The sequence below is a fragment of the Hemicordylus capensis genome, chromosome 7 (assembly GCF_027244095.1).
Source record: "Hemicordylus capensis ecotype Gifberg chromosome 7, rHemCap1.1.pri, whole genome shotgun sequence".
Taxonomy (NCBI): domain Eukaryota; kingdom Metazoa; phylum Chordata; class Lepidosauria; order Squamata; family Cordylidae; genus Hemicordylus; species Hemicordylus capensis.
This window is the reverse complement of record NC_069663.1, coordinates 13,268,972-13,274,599: the sequence shown is the minus strand read 5'-3', so window position 1 is coordinate 13,274,599 and position 5,628 is coordinate 13,268,972. Positions and strand designations below refer to the sequence as shown.

At 46.9% G+C, this 5,628-nt stretch overlaps 1 protein-coding gene across 7 annotated transcripts in view; it reads left to right on the top strand.

The window, feature by feature from the left end:
• The window catches only part of PHACTR4 (phosphatase and actin regulator 4), a 121,502-nt gene that overhangs the window by 51,160 nt on the left and 64,714 nt on the right, over nt 1-5,628 (top strand). The gene's annotated exons all lie outside the window — the stretch shown is intronic.

Genomic DNA, 5,628 nt, shown 5'->3' with positions numbered 1-5,628 from the left:
TTATCGCCTCTTGCCAGTTTCCTTTTGTTCTGCTGTGTGGCCTTGACATTGAGAACAGCTGTCATTCTATTGTGTCAGAAGGGCTGGGCTTACCCGATGCTGAGCTTTTGTACTCCTCCACACTTCCAGATTGCTTGAGAATATGCTGATCCTTATAAGCTTGAGAATAAGTATCAGATTTCTCAGTTTGGGTTCTGGGATGGGCGCAAATGAGCAAAGCCTTCTTGCTGTTTTGATCTGAGCTGCCAAGTGTTTTACTAGGATGGCCAGGAGATCTGTTGCAGTCACACATCTAGAGTTGGGTTTTAAAAGGACAGAGGGGACTCATGAGTGTGTGATGGCAAGGTGTGCTTCATATGCAGCTGCTGTCCCTATTTTCTAACGCTTGTCCCTGGGAAAACGCTGCTCCCATGCTTGCCTCTGGGGGGATGCCTTGTTAAAATTTTGTTAGCGTAGGTTGCTAACAAAGTTGTCCTTCAGGCTTCAGCTTCCTTCCCAGCTTTGCTAGAACTTAAATCTGGGCAAATGCATCTTGTCTCTAGCATACGTAGGAAGCTGCTTTATAACAAGTCAGACCACTAGTCCATCTAGCTCAGTACTGTCTACCCAGACTGGCAGCAGCTTCTCCAAGGCTGCAGGCAGGAGTCTCTCCCATCTCAGCCCTATCTTGGAGATGTCAGGGAGAGAACTTGGAACCTTTCTGCATGCAAACATGCAGGTGCTCTTCCCAGAGTGGCCCCATCCCCTAAGGCAGGGATTCTCAATGTGTGGGTCCCCAGATGTAACTGGACTTCAACTCCCATAATTCCTAACCAAAGGCCACTGGGGCTGGGGATTATGGGAATTGAAGTCCAATAACATCTGGGGACCCACACGCTGAGAAACCCTGCCCTAAGGGATCTTATGGTGCTCATATGTAGTCTCCTATTCAAATGCAAACCATGGCAGACCCTGCTTAACAAAGGGGACAATTAATGCTTGCTGCCACAAGACCACATCCATGTACATGTATGCATATGACTATAAAGGCATCATGAAGCAGAGCTGATCTTGTGGTAGCAACCATGGATTGTCCTCTTTTCTCAATAGGGTCTATCTGGATTGCATTTGGATTGGTGACTACATGTGAGCACTGTAAGATATTCCCCTTAGATATTCCTCTTAGGCGGTGGGGCCTTAGCTCAGTGGAAGCGCATCTGCATGCTTGCATGCAGTAGGTCCCGGGCGCACTCCGTGGCATCTCCAGGTAGGCCTGGGAGAGACCTTCTGCCTGAAGCCTTGAAGAGCCGCTGCCAGTCAGTGTGTAGACAATACTGAACTAGTCTCATTAGGTCTAAGGCTGCTTGTTCCTATGCTGCTTGCAATGGAGTGTTTGTAGAGTTCTAGTAATTGCAACTTCCCTGCAAACACCTTACAACTCTCTGGGCCCCAGCTTGCATCTTGAGAAGCTCGGCCCTAAGCAACTAATCTCCCTGACTACTTGTTGCTGTTGGAGGGCCCTGATGTGGCAAGGAACATTGCTAAAGCCCGTGTTGTGTTGGGGTAGCCAGCAGTGTTCCCTGTCACAGGGATTCCCAGATGTTGTTGACTGCAACTCCCATCATCCCCAGCTGCCGTGGTTTTTGGATGGTGATGATGGAGTTGTAGTCAAAAATATCTGGGCATCTCTGTTACAGGGAATCCAGGCAGTCTAATTGGCTTTAAGTCCTCAAATGTGGAGTTTCCGTGCAAGAAATGGTGCTGCCTGCTACAGTGGAGCCGGAAGAACTGGCACGGGGAAACAGCTCATGACACAGATCGGGAAACCAGGCTGGCCTTGAGATGGCACTTGATCTAGTAACGTTCATAATTCTCGGGTAGATGAATTGTCGGGCTTGTAGGAACCTGAATTGGAAGGCTGTTAAACTGGAAGAGTGTCTTCTGAGCAGCTCTTGTCTTTGGGCAAATGTTTATTCATAAATCTGTTTCGAAAGGTGCAATGTACAGGGAGGTCAAACCTGTAATTATGTTTAGATTCATGCCAGTAGATTCGTGCCTGTTCCCCACCCCCCCACAAAAAAAACCCTTCAGTGTGTGAGAGACAGAGAGAAATAAGTGAACTGCTTTGTATGCCTAGAACCTACATGTTCGGAATGAAATGTGGAATGTATTTTAGTCCCTCCATTCCTTCCTTTTAAATGAGGGGGTTTAACTGGTCCCCTTTGAAACTTCTTTTCAGCGACTGACCAGCAGTGGCCAAAGTCTTCCTGAAGTGATCAGCTGCTGAGCCTTGTGTTTGTGGTGCTTGCCTTGCATCTTAATAAGCATCTTCTTGTCCAGTTCGAAAGTAAAAGAGGGCAGGTGCTTGTAAATGTTGGTGGGTTCCCAAAAGCTAAACTAAAGAGCTTTTATTCAGCTTGATGTAGCGAAGCCAAAAGTGCAAACCCTGGTAGGCTTCCCATAATTCTGAATCTCCTTAGACACAAGGTGAGTGCGCTGGGCACGAAATGCGCATAGAGGACAGGGTTCATCTTGGTGTAAGTGTCATGGCGATGCTTGGAGAGGAGCCTGGTGCTGCTTGATTGCTGGCTCCTGCAAACCTTGGTGTGCAGAGAGAGCCAGTCTTATGAGCCAGGTTCCCTGTAACAGGGATTCTCAGATGTTGTTGGCTCCAACTCCCATAATCCCCAGCCAAAGGCCATTGTTATGGGAACATAACATATAGGAACATAATGTTGTTATGGGAACATAGGAAGCTGCCTTATACCTAGTAAGAAGCATTGGTCCATTTAGCTCAGACAAGAATCTTTCCATGCCCTACCTGGAGATGCTGGAGATTGAACCTGGCACCTTCTGCATGCAAGCAGATGCTCTACCATTGAGCTATGGCCCCATCTCCTTACCTTCATGGTAAGGCTGATCCTGAATACCCCTGCTTGCTTAAATCCAGAGAGATTTGGATGCTTCTGGCCTTCGGGAAAGCATTAGAAGAAGGTATGTCCAGGATACATTTCATCTCCAGACAAAAGGGGGATGTGTAGAGCGTGCATCTGTACATCTGTAGTCGCAGCGGGGAAGTAACTTGCCTAGGGAGCAAGAGGTTGCTGGTTCGAATCCCTGCTGGTATGTTTCCCAAACTATGGGAAACACCTATATCGGGCAGCAGCGATATAGGAAGATGCTGAAAGGCATCATCTTATACTGTACAGGAGATGGCAATGGTAAACCCCTCCTATATTCTGCCAAAGACAACCACAGGGCTCTGTGGTCGCCAGGAGTCGACACCGACTTGACGGCACAACTTTAGTGATAACTGATTATGTAAAGCCGATCTGAATGATCAATATGGGTATTCCCAGTTCTGTGTCCTGTCTGTACAGACTGACAGAGACTTCTCCAAGGTTCCAGGCAGGAATCCTTCTCAGCCTATCTCGGAAATGCCAGGGACGGAACTTGGAACCTGCAGATGCTTTTCCCAGAGCAGCCCCATCTTATAGTGCTCACATGTAGTCTCCCATTCAAATGCAACCAGGGTGGACCCTGCTTAGCAAAGGGGACAATTAATGCTTTGCTACCACAAGACCGGCTCTCTCCTCCCTTTTCTCCAGCTCATAATCCCTGATGCTCCCTTTTGTTCTTGTTGGTTTGTGCAGCTATAATTGAGCGGATGTGTTCAAAGAACCCGGGGGGGGGGGAGCTGCAGCTCCCGAGGGCCCTTCCAGCCCCACTTCTCCCTATTTCCTTCATTATCTCCCTCACTCTGAGGGGCCACCGGGGAGAAGGGCGAATACAGGCCTCCTCTCCCCTAGCTATGCCCCTGTTTCACCCTTGGCCATGAAATCTAGCTTAAACATCTCTCTGCCAGTCTATCTTCAAGGGATATAAAGCCTTCTTATGTCTTAATCTGGCATTCTTGACATTCTGAAATTCATGAATGCAATCAAAATATTTACCTATAATCTTCCTGGGATGAGTTGGTAGAAGGAAGTGTGCATGGCAGCGTGCAGGGCTGGCACTCCTTCAGTCTCCAGAAGTTAAACATTGAGCTTGGTGAGGTCAGGAGCTATTGTTTCCTTTGGTGAGGAGAGCTCTCCTGTATCTGAACAAGTATGACAGCAGTCGACGTCTAGACTAACGTCCTCAATAGTGCTACTCAGGTGTTCCTCTATAGGACTACTGAATTTCAGTAGGACTAGTCAGATGTAATTTAATCCGAATGTCGGCCAATGTAAATGATTGACTTTGATCTTTTTTGGTTCCTGGGTTAAGTGCTTGGTAGTAGTAAAGGTAAAATGTGCCATTGAGTTGGTGTCGACTCCTGGCGACCACAGAGCCCTGTGGTTGTCTTTGAACGGTTCTAAAATTGCCAGCTTCTTAAATCTAAAATTGATGGGTCTGGAGCTTTTGGAAGCTGTTTGGTCTCTGTCCTTGTAATAGGGAACAGTCAGACTTGAGGAAAATAGCCTTGCAGAACTCAGCCAACTAGTTGGAATGCTGAAAGGAAGTTTCCATGAACATGAATTAGGTAGGACAAACTTCAGGAGCTGTGTGTGCTCCCAGTTTTGGGGAGCAAAAACCTCAGAGGGGTAGCGATAGTCTGTGAGATGGAAGCTGGATAGGATGGCTTTTCCTCCTGCCTCATTCAAACGCTGGATAAGAAGCTGCCATCCTACCAAGCTCCTGTTGGATCACTTTCCCTGCCCTCCTCCTACCTAGGTTTTTGCTAGCACACATTCAGAAATCAGTAGCATATACAGCTCCCAAAGCTGGGTAGGATGCATGCTATCCTACCCAGTTGTGAACTGCCTTTGTTCTCATAGATCCCCAAAAGCTCTCTGAAATAATGCAGATTTGACTTGGTATTGGAATACTGGGTAAGAGGGCATAGTGAACTTCTTTCAGCAGGGAGGTCCAAAATATTGGTGCCACTGTTAAAAAGGCCCTGTTCCAGGTTAACCCCCCCACACACACTGTATTTGAATGGTGAGATAGGGCCTCTGTTATGTTAAAAATGTTCTTTCTTCTTATGCTTAAGGAGTAACTGCTTTTTGCTTCAAATCATATTGTCTTGCCATTAAGAAAAGCAGTGCCTTTCCTTCAGGGTCCTCAAATGAACAAAGATCCTTCACTGAGCTTTTGCAGCAAGTAAGGGGAGGAGATCTGGTCTTGCAATAATGAGCATGAATTGTCCCTTTTGCTATGCAGGGTCTGCCCTGGTTTGCATTTGAATGGGAGACTACATGTGAACACCGTAAGATATTTCAATTTGGGGATGGGGCTGTAGTTCAGTGCTAGAACACCTGCTTGCATGCAGAAAGGCTCAGGTGCACTTCCTAACATCACCACGTAGAGCTGAGAGAAACTCTTGCCTTCAACCTTGGAGAGCCAATGCCAATCAGCATAGTCAGTACTGAGCTGGATGGACCAATGGTCTGACTCTGTAGAAGGCAGCTTCCTATGTTCCTATGTATATGTTAAACAAAATTAATTGGTTAGGAGTACACACTTTATCAATTTAAAATGTTGATTGAGTGCCAGGCCTGTTTCTTTAAAGGAAGTGGGGGTAGTAACTGGAGATGGGTCCTCCTGAGATCATATATCTTCTCTGGGGGACATTATGCATAAGTTCTATTTTCCCATGTTCCCTTT